The following is a 12,598-nucleotide window of genomic DNA, read 5'->3' as shown; positions in this document are numbered from 1 at the left end:
CGCAGCACCCGAGGGTGTCGGGGAGAGAACAGAGCCGCGGCGCGCGCGGACAACACGAGGTCGTGAACTCAGCCGCACGGAGGGGTGTGGCTTTGGGATGACGTCATGAGAGGCGGAGTTAGGGGATTTTTCAGCAAGGGGGCGAGGCCACTTGCCAGCAGAGGAAGGGGGCGGGGCCTGCCCTGCAGTTGCACGAGTGGGGCGTGGTTTGCTGCCCGGTTGGGCGTGGCCTCGCCCGTACTAGGTCAGGCGGGGGCGTGGCCCGTCTCAGCGCGCCGCGGCTCTGGGCTTGCGCACGCGGGAGTCAGGGGTCACGGCGGCGTAGGCTGTGGCGGGAAACGCTGTTTGAAGCGGGTGAGTAGAGAGAAGAAGGGGAGTTCGGGGCACTGGACCTGACAGGGAAGGGGGCTTGAGCAGCCAGGGCACATAGAACTGAGAGAGGGTTGCGAGGGCACCCCTTGGCCCGGGGGCGCGCAGGAGGGGGCAGGGGCCAGGGGTCTCCTGGGTGAGGGCGCGGGGACGCGCAGGAAAAGGCCGGGGTGGGGGTGGAATTTCTCCGCGGGCAGGGAGCGCACGCGCCGGGCGCCGGGGGCGGGGCGGGGCTCGGGAGGCACGCGAGGCACGGGGGGTCTGGGTGGTGCGGGCTTGGTGTCCTTGATTCGGCAGGTGTTTGAGTGCTTTGTGCCAGGCGCTGTTCTGGAAGCAAGAACAAGTCAGAAGGTCCCTGCTTCGAGAAGACAGACGGTGTTAATAGTAGCACTAGTAAAGCAGTGCTCTTGGGCTCCGAGATACTCTCAGAAGGAAACTAACGCAATGTGATCATGAGCGAAGAGCCTGCTTCTTTAGCTGGAGTGGCCGCTCTGGCACCCTCAAGTGCAAAGGCCCAGAGGTGGAAGGAGCTCGATGTATTTGTAGCAGGAGCCGATGGGACAAGAGAAATACAGATGAGGTCGGAGTCGTGATGGGGAACTAGGTCCTGTAGGACCTTGTAAACCTTGATATGGAATCTGGCCTTTATTCAAGGTTCATTGGGGAGCTCTGGGAGGGTTTGAGCGTGGAAACAACATGTATTTGCCCCGTGTTTTGAAAAACTCGCTGGCCTCTGAGTGGAAATTGGACTGTAGCAGGAACAAGAGTGGAAGGAGAGAGAGCGTCCTGCAGGCAGAGAGAATCAGGCTTAGATTATCTTTGCGTGTAGAGCCAGGGGGCTGGCTGATGGACTGGGTGTCGGAGTGAGGGGAAGAGTCCAGCATGACTCTAAGTTTTGTGATTTGAGCAGCAGGCCGGATGGAGAGGGCTAAGGGAGAAGCAGGTTGGGAGTGCCGCTCTGAAGGTAGAGCTTAGGGTGGGGAGTGAGTGGGCAGGATTTAGAGGGGAACACCGGAGGGGGCAAGGTGATACCAGTGCCTCGCCTCAGCCCCCCCACTCAAGGAACCTGTTGTTGTTGTTGCCTTGTCTCTCTCTCTTTTTTTTTCCTTTGGAAACAGAGTCTTGCTCTGTCGTCCAGGCTGGAATGCAGTGGTGCGAACCTTGCTCATTGCAACCTCTGCCTCCTGGGTTCAAGTGATTCTCCTGCCTCAGCCTACTGAATAGCTGGGATTACAGGCGCCCGTCACTATGCCTGGCTAATTTTAGTATTTTTAGTAGAGACAGGGTTTTGCCATGTTGGCCAGGCTGGTCTCGAACTCTTGATCTCAGGTGATCCACTTATCTGAGCCTCCCAAAGTGCTGGGATTTGCCACCACACCTGGCTACCTCTCTCTCCTCCTTCTTGCACTTCCCCACCCAGGTCTCTCTTCCCTTAGAGAGGTTCCTTCCCTCCCCTAAAATGCTCTTCCCTCTCTTAAGTCCTTCTGACAGCTGCTCTTTGGACAGGCCCTCTGCTGAGCACTGGGGAGCCAATGATCATCCACTTTGGTTGGAGGAGGACAGATCTCAATCCAGAGTGCACTGAGCTATGATGGAGCAGTGATAGTCTTTGGGAGCTAAGAGAAGAACCTGTGTGCTCAGGGAAGACTCACCAGAGTGGGTGATACTCACAGGGAGTTTCAACTCACGTGTCTTTTTTTTTTTTCCTTTGGTTTTTGTGACAGGGTTTTGCTCTGTTGCCCAGGCTGAAGTGCAGTGGCATGATCTCAGCTCACTGAGTAACATCCACCTCCCAGGTGCAAGCGATTCTCCTGCCTCAGCCTCCCATTTAGCTGGAATTACAGGTGTGTGCTAATATTTGTATTTTTAGTAGAGACGGAGTTTTGCCGTGTTGCCCACGCTGGTCCCGAATCCCTGACCTCAACTGATCCGCCTGCCTTGGCCTCCCAAAGTGCTGGGATTACACATGTGAGCCACTGTGCTTGGCCTAAACTCACATGTCTTGAAGTGACCAGACACTGTGCAGGGTGATGCTGGAGACCCCGACTTGGGCAAGATGCTGACCTCTATTCTTGAGGAGCTCACAGGCTGAAAGAATCTGAGCTCTGCTTGCACACGTGCATTAAAGAAAGTAGTACAAGGCATTGTAGGAACCTTGAAGGGCAGCTGGTCATCCTGGAGGAGCTAAGCCTGAGCTGAGCCTCCAGATGCAGTGGAGTTTCATGCAGCGAACACTGCTCAAGGCCTCCTGGGGGCCTGGCCCTGTGCTGGGTGATGGTAGGGTCCTAGGGGAGAGTCAGGCCTTGCTCTGCCATCCAGAGGCCCCTGGCCGGTAAGGGAGGCAGACATACACCCAGATAGTCCAAAGGCAACAGTCACAGAGGCCTGGGGGAAGGACAAGGCCAAAAGTGTGGAGGTGAGCCTGGGCAACATAGCAAGACCCGATCTCTACAAAAAATACACAAACTGGCCAGGCGCGGTGGCTCACGCCTGTCATCCCAGCACTTCGGGAGGCCGAGGCGGGTGGATCACGAGGTCAGGAGATTGAGACCATCCTGGCCAACGTGGTGAAACCCCATCTCTACTGAAAATACAAAAATTAGCCAGGTGCGGTGGTACATACCTGTAATCCCAGCCACTCAGGAGACTGAGGCAGGAGAATGGCTTGAACTCGGGACTTAGAGGTTGCAGTGAGCCGAGATCATGCCACTGCACTCCAGCCTGGGCAACAGAATGAGATTCCATCTCAAAAAAACAAAAAACGGTGAGAGTGGAGGCCGGGTGTGGTTTCTCACTCCTGTAATCACAGCACTTTGGGAGGCTGGGGCGGGAGGATCATTTGAGCCCAGGAGTTTTGAGACCAACCTAGCCAACATCGTGAAATCCCGTCTCTACCAAAATTAAAACATTAGCAAGGCATGACAGCTTGCTAATGGTTCAACTTACTTGGGAGGCTGAAGTGGGAGGATCATTTGAGCCCAGGAGATCAAAGCTGCAGTGAGCCATATTCATGCCGCTGCACTCCAGCCTGCACAACAGAGCAAGACCCTATCTCAAAAAAACATACAGGTCGGGCGCGGTGGCTCACACCCGTAATCCCAGCACTTTGGGAGGCTGAGGCAGGTGGATCACCTGAGGTGGGGAGTTCAAGACTAGCCTGACCAACATGGAGAAACCCCGTTTTTACCAAAAATACAAAATTAGCCAGGAGTGGTGGTATGCACCTGTAATCCCAGCTACTCTGGAGGCTGAGGCAGGAGAGTCACTTGAACCTGGGAGGTGGAGGTTGCAGTGAGCCAACATCAGGCCATTGCACTCCAGCCTGGGCAACAAGAGCAAAACTCCGTCTCAAAATATATATATATGTAAATAAAAACAAAGCTGTGAGATTGAGTGAGATTGGATGAGGTCATTGAGGGAGTGAGTGAGTGAGTTGCTCATCAAGAAAACAAGTGTCTGGCCTGCAGCGAGCATGTACTGTCATTTTATTGCTGAATCTCTGTTAAGTGCTTGCTCGTGAGAGGGGCAGAGGCCAGTGTTTGCCAAGCTCTCGTCCTGTGCCAGGGCACATGAGAGGGGGCACACGGGGGCCTTTCCCTCGTAATACTGCTCTCCCTCCAGTCTGTACCGACAAGAGGCCAGGTTTTGCGCTTGCTGACACTGTCCCTCCTACCGCACCCCCGTAGCCACAGCCAACTGACCTCGGGCAGCCAGTCGGCCCCTTCCTTCCTCCTCCAGGTCCGGCAGTGACTCTGGGCTCCCACAAGCCCCTGCACTTCCTCTGTCCCAGCCGAGTCTCTCCCTGCAGGTCATCACTCCCTGTCCATCTCTGGCTACTTACACAGCCGGAGCAAGGGCCACTAACTGAGCTTGCTTCTTCCTGTGAGATAAGTCACTCATGTACGCAGTTGTCACCCGAAGAACGCAAACACAGAGTCATTTAAAGTCTTCCTCATACGAAACCCCCTGCACACATTCACGGGTGCTCCGCTCACAAACGGTGGAAACAACTCCACCCTGATGTCCATCCGCCGATGGGCAGATACGTAAAACGTGTTCTAGCTATACAGTGGAAAAGTACTCAGCAAAAAAGGAACGCAGCTCTGATTCCAGGCCGCCACGCACATGAACGATGAACGCATTCAGAGAAAGCAGCCAGACACAAAAGACTGCAGATTCCAACATCCCATTTATAGGAAATGCCCAGAATAGGCCAATCCATGGAGACAGAAAGTAAGATGGGTGGTTGCCAGGGGTGAGGGCAGATGGGCTGAATCGGGGGAGAGAGCTAAAGGATGTAGGCTTTTTAGGGTGATGAAAGAGTTCTAAAATTGATTGTGGTGATGATTGCCTAACTCTGAACATACTAAATACCATTGAACTATATATACTTTAAATGGGTGAATTGTATAGTATGTGAGTTACAGCTCAGAAAAGCAGTTACCAAATGAAGCCTTCTTCCACCCTGTCCCCCAGGAAACCAGTTTCTTAGCTCTCCTCGCAGAATGATGCATTAAAAGCAAACAGATTTATACCTAGTCTCTGCATTAAAAACAAAAAGATTTCTACATACTCCCTGCATTAAAAGCAAAATGATTTATATGTACTCTTCTGCCCACCTTGTAAAATTGTTACTGTTTTCATTTAAATATTTCCCTCTCAAACCTAGAGAAGGTACAGATTGAGCACAGTGAACAGCCATGTCCCTTTGCCTAGATCCACTGGCTGTCGGCGTGACACCTCCTTTGCTTCATCCAAGCATACACATATACTTGTACTTTCTTTTTTTTTTTTTTTTTTTTTTGAGACGGAGTTTTTGCTCTTGTTACCCAGGCTGGAGTGCAATGGCGCGATCTCGGCTCACCGCAACCTCCGCCTCCTGGGTTCAGGCAATTCTCCTGCCTCAGCCTCCTGAGTAGCTGGGATTACAGGCACGCACCACCACGCCCAGCTAATTTTTTGTATTTTTAGTAGAGACGGGGTTTCACCATGTTGGCCAGGATGGTCTCGATCTCTTGACCTCGTGATCCACCCGCCTCGGCCTCCCAAAGTGCTGGGATTACAGGCGTGAGCCACCGCGCCCGGCACTTGTACTTTCATACTTTTTTGAGCTGTCTCGCCCAAGCTGGAGTGCAGTGGCACAATCTCAGCTCACTGCAACCTCCGCCTCTGGGGTTCAAGCAATTCTCCTGCCTCAGCCTCCTGAATAGTTGTGATTACAGGTGTGTGCCACCACGCCCGGCTAATTTTTGTGTTTTTAGTAGAGACGGGGTTTCACCATATTGGCCAGTATGGTCTGGATCTCCTGACCTTGTGATCCACCTGCTTTGGCCTCCCAAAGTGCTGGGATTACAGGCGTGAGCCACTGCGCCTGGCCCCTTCTGTCCTTTTTCTGGCTGAACTACTGAAAGCTGTGGTCATCATGATACTTCACCTCTGAAAGATCCAGCAGTTGACACCTTCTTTTTTAGTACAAGAACTCACTCTGTCATGCAGGCTGTAATGCAGTATAATGGCTCGCTGCAGCCTTGACCACCCCAGGCTCAGCTGATCCTCAGCCTCCCAAGTATCTGGGACTAAACGTGTATGCCACTGCACCCTGCTAATTTTTGTATTCTTTTATAGAGACAGGGTTTCACCACGTTGCCTAGGCTGATCTGAAACTCCTGGGCTCAAGCAATCACCCCTCCTTGGCCTCCAAATGTCCTGGGATTACAGCCAAGAGCCACCGTGCCTGGCCTCCAGCAGTCAGCTCTTAAGAACAAGATGTCCAACTGCAGAACTACAGTGTCGTTGTCATCGTCATGCAGTTTAACATGAGACGGTGACGTTATCCAATAGACAGTCTTTATTTAGATCTGCCACGTGTTCCTGTAATAGTCTTCAAAGCTATTAATAATTTCTTTTTTTTGAGACTGAGTCTCACTCTGTTGTCCAGGCTGGGGTGCAGTGGCACAACTTCTGCTCGCTGCAACCTCTGCCTCCCGGGTTCAAGCAATTCTGCCTCAGCCTCTCGTGTAGCTGGGACTACAGGCACACACAACCAAGCCCGGCTACTTTTTTTTGTATTTTTAGTAGAGACGGGGTTTCGTGTTGGCCAGGCTAGTCTCAAACTCCTGACCTAAGGTCATCTGCCTGCCTCAGCCTCCCAAAGTGCTGAGATTACAAGCATGAGCCACCGCACCCAGCCCATAATTTCTTTTTTTTAATCCAAACTCTAACCTAGGATCACACACATTTAGCTGTCATGGCAACGTTTTCTTTCCTTTTTTTGAGACAAGGTCTCGCCCTGTTATCCAGACTGTACCACAGTGGTACAATTATGGCTCACTGCAGCCTTCACCTCCCAGGCTAAAGTGATCCTCCCACCTCAGCCTCTGAGTAGCTGGGACTATACGTATGCACCACCATGCTTAACTAATTTTTAATTTTTTGTAGAAACTGGGTCTCACCATGTTGCTTGGGCTAGTTTCTAACTCCTGGCCTCGAGTGACCATCCCATCTCAGCCTCCCAAAGTGTTGGGATTCCAGATGTGAGCCCCCTAGCCCAGGCAATTTTTTTTTTCATGACATTGACAGTTTTAAAGATTTCAGCACAGTATTGTCACCCTTCGCTTTGGATTGGTTTGTTTCTTTTTGTTTTTGTTGCTTGTTTTTTGTTTGTTTTTTTTTTTTTTTGAGATAGAGTCTTGCTCTGTCACCCAGGTTGGAGTGCAGTGGCATGATCTTGGCTCACTGCAACCTCCACCTCCCAGGTTCAGGCGATTCTCCTGCCTTAGCCTCCCGAGTAGCTGGGCTTACAGGTGCCCATCACCACACACAGCCAATTTTTGTATTTTACTAGAGACGGGGTTTCACCATGTTGGTCAGGCTGGTCTCGAACTCCTGACCTCAAGTGCTGTACCTGCCTCAGCCTCGAAAAGTGCTGGGATTACAGGTGTGAGGCACCGTGCCCAGAGGGTAAACATTTTCTTAGACCTTTTTTTCAACACAAAAGATAAAACTCTGAGTGCACCTTTGTGCACCTTGCTTTATCCACTGAACAGTGCCTCTTTGAGGACCTTCCGTATCAGTACACAAGGAGCTTCCTCATTTCTTTACACAGCTGCATAGTATTCCATTGAACAGACTTAACATAACTTATTTAAACAGCCCCCTAGGGGAGGACAGTTAGGTGGTTTCCAGTCTTTGGGGATTTCAAACAATGCTGCCGGAAATAACCTTATAAATGCAGTTTTTCTTATGTGATAATGTATCTGCATCATACGTCCCTAGATGTGGACTTGCAGCCTCCAAACTTTTATGTTTGTAATTGAGGTGTCATTTACATGGCGTGCCATGCCCAGGTCTTCAGTGTACAGTTGGCTGTATAGTATGTTTTATCAACCCAGAAACCCCCTCACACCCTTTCCAGTCTCTCCCACCCTAGGAGCAGCCACTAGTCTGATTTCTAGCACTATGGATCATTTTAGTCTATTCTACAACTTTGTCTAGATGGTATCATACAACATATACCTTTTTTATGGAGGTAAAATTAGCCATTTTAAAGCAAACAATGGCTGGGCACAGTGGCTCACATCTGTAATCCCAGCACTTCGGGGAGGCCGAGGTGGGCAGATCACTTGAGCCCAGGGGTTTGAGACCTGCCTGAGCAACATGGCAAAACCCTGTCTCTCCAAAAAAGAAAATTAGCCAGGCATGGCGGCATGCACCTGTCTTCCTAGCTACCCAGGAGGCCAAGGTGGGAGGATCACCTGAGCCCCAGCGGGTCAAGGCTGCAGTGAGCTGAGATCACACTACTGCACTCTAGCTGGGCGACAGTGAATAAAGAGAGAAAATAATAAAGACAGAAAAATTATTATTTTCTTTATTTTTTTCTCAATAAAGAGAAAATATTTTTTCTCTCAATAAAAATTATTTTCTCTCAATAAAGAGAAAATAATAGTAAAGCAAAGAATTCAGGTGGCATGTTTACAGTGTTGTACACCCATTACCTCTGTCTAGTTTCAAAGCATTTCATCACCCCAAAAGAAAGCCCCATACTCCGTAACCAGTCACTCCTCATTCCCCCAATATGTGCTTTGTGTCTGGGTTTTGCACATCCTGTTTTTGAGATTCATCTTTGGTGCATGTCTGTCAGTAGCTGGCCCCTTTCTTTCTTTCTTTTTTTTTTTTTTTTTTTTTTTTTTTGAGACAGAGCCCTGCTCTGTCACCCAAGCTAGAGTGCCGTGGCGCAATCTCAGCTCACTGCAACCTCCACCTCCCAGGTTCAAGCGATTCTCCTGCCTCAGCCTCCAGAGTAGCTGGGATTACAGGTGCCTGCCGCCATGCCCAGCTACTTTTTGTAATTTTAGTAAAGACAGGGCTTCACCATGTTGGCCAGGCTGGTCTTGAACTGCTGACCTTGTAATCTGCCCACCTTGGCCTCCCAAAGCGCTGGGATTATAGGCATGAGCCACCGCGCCTGTCCCTGCTGGCCCCTTTCTAATGCTGAGGGTCTGTTATGAACCTCCCTGAGCATTTATAACATATACCCCGTCAGTTCAGAAGTTCTCCATGATTTTTTCAGGTCTAAGCTGTTGTACCAAGGAGCCCCCAAAGCACAGTGGCCCAAGAAAGAGACAAATTGATTTCTACACATAATACTTTGACAAGTGTGCAGGGTTAGCAGACAGCGTTGCTCCGGAAGGTTGTTAGGGAGCTCAGTGTTGTCCCCGCCCTTGTGGTTGACTCCCCACTACATCCACGTTCCAGCCATTGTGCAGGGGAAGAGGGTGGGGGGATGTCCCAGTAGCTGCACACCTCAGGATCACTCTCATTCCTCGAGGGAGAACTTAGTCACATGACCATCCTGGCAGTGCACCCTGGGAAATGTAGTCTTCAGCTGGGCAACCTGTGGCTGCTCTGGAGATTCAGGGTCGGAAAGGTGTGTTCTGTTGCAAAAAAGCAAAGCAAAGCAAGGCTGGGTGCGGTGGCTCACGCCTATAATCCCAGCACTTTGGGAGATCAAGGCACACAAATTGCCTGAGGTCAGGAGTTCGAGACCAGCCTGACAAACGTGGTGAAACGCTGTCTCTACTAAAATTACAAAAAATTAGCAGGGCATGGTGGCACGCACCTGTAATCCCAGCTACTCTGGAGGCTGAGGCAGGAGAATCACAAATGCAGGAGGTCAAGGTTACAGTCAGCCGAGATCAGCCACTGCACTCCAACTTGGGTGACAGAGTGAGACTCCATCTAAAAAAATCAATTAACTAAAAAGGTGAAGTGAGGACTGGATATGGGGCAATCGTTATGAGATTCAGGGGTGTTCACTTGAACCTAGGACAGCTGACCTGCTCACCTCCCTCTTCCCAGCCTCGTCTGGGATCTGCCCTAGGTTCCAGTCATCCCCTCTCTCAGCCCGGACCCTAGGAGACAAGTACTTTCTTTTTCTTCTGAGCTGGAGTTTCGCTCTTATTGTCCAGGCTGGAGTGCAGTGGCGCAATATTGGCTCACTGCAACCTGCACCTCCTGGGCTCAAGCGATTCTCCTCCCTCAGCCCCCCAAGTAGCTGGGATTACAGGCGTGTGCCACCATGCCCAGCTAATTTTGTATTTTTTAAGTAGAGACAGGGTTTCACCATGTTGGTCAGGCCGGTCTCAAATGCCTGACCTCAACTGATCCACCCACCTTGGCCTCCCAAAGTGCTGGGATTACAGGCATGAGCCACCATGTCCGGCCAGGGACAGGCACCTTTTAAAAATTTATTTTTCTGATATTCAAATTAATAGGAAGGTTGAAAGAATAAATAGTGTAAAGAACACTGGCACACACCCTTGGCCCAGGTCACCTGTTTCAACACTCCGCCCTGTTTATGACTCGCATGTGTGTTTCTTATCTCCCATCTCTCTGTATACGTACACACACTTTTTACAAATCATCTTGAATATCCTGAATATCTTGCAGACATTATGGCCATTTACTTCAAAATACTTGAGTGTATATCTCCTAAGAATATTCTTACTGAACCATAGGAAAGTTATCCACGTAAGTTTAACCTGAATATAATCTTGTCTAATCAACCAGAGGATATGTACTTTTTATTTTTTGAGACAAGGTCTTACCATGTTGTCCTGTCTGGTCTCAAACTCCTGGGCTCAGGTGATCTTCCTGCCTTGGCCTCCCAAAGTGCTGAGATTACAGGCAGGAGCCACTGTGCCTAGTCAACTTTTCTGTTGTGGTTCTTTTATTGTTTCTTTGTTTCGGTTTTATTTGTTGTTGGCGGTGGTCGTTTTTTTTTTTTTTTTTTTCTCGTTTAGACAGACTCTTGCTCTGTTGCCCAGGCTGGAGTACAGTCACGTGATCTCAGCTTACTGCAACCTCTACTTCCTGGATTCAAGTGATTTTCCTGCCTCAGCCTTCTGAGTAGCTGGAATTGCAGTTGTGCGCCACCATGCCCAGCTAATTTTTTTGTATTTTTAGTAGAGATGGGGTATCACCATGTTGGCCAAGCTAGTCTCAAACTCCTGACCTCAAGTGATCCACCCGCCTCAGCTTCCTGAAGTGCTGGGATTACAGGCGTGGGCCACTATGTTTGGTCCCAGCCAACTTTTATATCAATATGTCTTGTCAAAATATACCCCCAAAATAGTCTTTTATAGGTTGTAATTAAGAAAACACAGGCTGAGTGTGGTGGCTCACTCTTGCAGTCCTAGCACTTTGGGAGGCCAAGGCTGACTGTAAGGCTAGGGAGGATCGCCTGCAGTCAGGAGTTTGAGACCAGGCTGGCCAATAAGGTGAAACCCTCTCTCTACTAAAATATAAAAATTAGAGGCCGGGCGCGATGGCTCAAGCCTGTAATCCCAGCACTTTGGGAGGCTGAGGCGGGTGGATCACGAGGTCAAGAGATCGAGACCATCCTGGTCAACATGGTGAAACCCCGTCTCTACTAAAAATACAAAAAATTAGCTGGGCATGGTGGCGTGTGCCCGTAATCCCAGCTACTCAGGAGGCTGAGGCAGGAGAATTGCCTGAACCCAGGAGGCGGAGGTTGCGGTGAGCCGAGATCGCGCCATTGCACTCCAGCCTGGGTAACAAGAGCGAAACTCCGTCCCAAAAAAGAGAAGAAAAAACAAAAGAATTAGCCGGGCATGGCAGTGAGCATCTGTGATCCCAGCTACTCAGGAGATTGAGGCAGGAGAATCTCTTGAACCCAGGAGGCGGAAGTTGCAGTGAGCCAAAATGGTGCCACTGCACTCCAGCTTGGGTGACAGAGCGACACTCCGTCTCAAAAAAAAAAAAGGAAAAAAAGAAAACACAAATAGGCTGGATGCGGTGGCTCACGCCTGTAATCCCAGCACTTTGGGAGGCCGAGGTGGGAGGATCACCTGAGGTCAGGAATTCGAGACCAACATGATGGAACCCTGTCTCTACTAAAAACACAAAAAGTAGCTGGGCGTGGTGGCGGGTGCAGCTACTCAGGAGGCTGAGGCAGGAGAATCGATTGAACCTGGGAGGCAAAGGTTGCAGTGAGCCAACACCACGCCATTGCACTCCAGCCTGGGTGACGAGAGACTCCATCTCAAAAAAAAAAAAAAAAAAAAAGCCCACAGATATATATAAGTAGCAGTCTGTGTGTGGTTTGTGCTTTGGTTTTGCTACTGTGTGTCCTGGATTGGAAGAGAAAGCAGGTTACTATAAATGGGATTTTGGAGACAATTGGAGAAATTAGGAGATGTACGTACCCTTATTTATTTCATGTCATCCTCGAGTCGGTGTTAAACATCCTAGATTGTATCGTACTGTGCTCAGTGAAGGAAATTCCTTTTTCTTAGACAGTACGTGCTACAGTGTGGAGGGGCATGGGATCTGCAAGGAATTCTCAAAATACTCAGGAAAAGAAGCAATAGGCCGGGTGCAGTGACTCACGCCTGTAATCCCAGCACTTTAGGGGGCTGAGGTAGGCGAATCACCTGAGGTCAAGAGTTTCAGACCTGCCTGGCCAACGTGGCGAAACCCCATCTCTTCTAAAAGTACAAAACTTGGCCGGGCGTCTTGGTGGGTGCCTGTAATCCCAGCTACTTGGAGGCTGAGGCAGGAGAATCACTTGAACCCAGGAGGCGGAGGTTGCAGTGAACTGAGATTGCACCACTGCATTCCAGGCTGGGTGACAAGAGTGAGACTCTATCTCAAAAAAAAAAAAAGGTTATAAGATAGTGTGCACACCACACAGGTGGGAGGGCAGAGA

General features: G+C 50.1%; 1 protein-coding gene across 4 annotated transcripts in view; it reads left to right on the top strand.

Moving 5' to 3' along the window:
• Positions 1-267: 267 nt before the first annotated feature.
• POLD1 (DNA polymerase delta 1, catalytic subunit) overlaps positions 268-12,598 on the top strand; it is a 32,345-nt gene continuing 20,014 nt past the window's right edge. For 3 of the 4 annotated variants that reach the window (XM_032264442.1, XM_032264440.1, XM_032264443.1), the window contains exon 1: positions 268-354. The gene's annotated coding sequence lies outside the window, so the exon portion shown is untranslated. Of the gene's footprint in view, positions 355-8,649; positions 8,685-12,598 lie in introns of those variants that run through there. The other variant, XM_032264441.1, reaches the window with a different exon arrangement.

The sequence above is a fragment of the Sapajus apella genome, unplaced genomic scaffold (genome assembly GCF_009761245.1).
Source record: "Sapajus apella isolate SASKATOON/1434 unplaced genomic scaffold, GSC_monkey_1.0 scaffold144, whole genome shotgun sequence".
NCBI lineage: Eukaryota > Metazoa > Chordata > Mammalia > Primates > Cebidae > Sapajus > Sapajus apella.
This window is presented reverse-complemented; position numbering and strand designations above follow the sequence as displayed.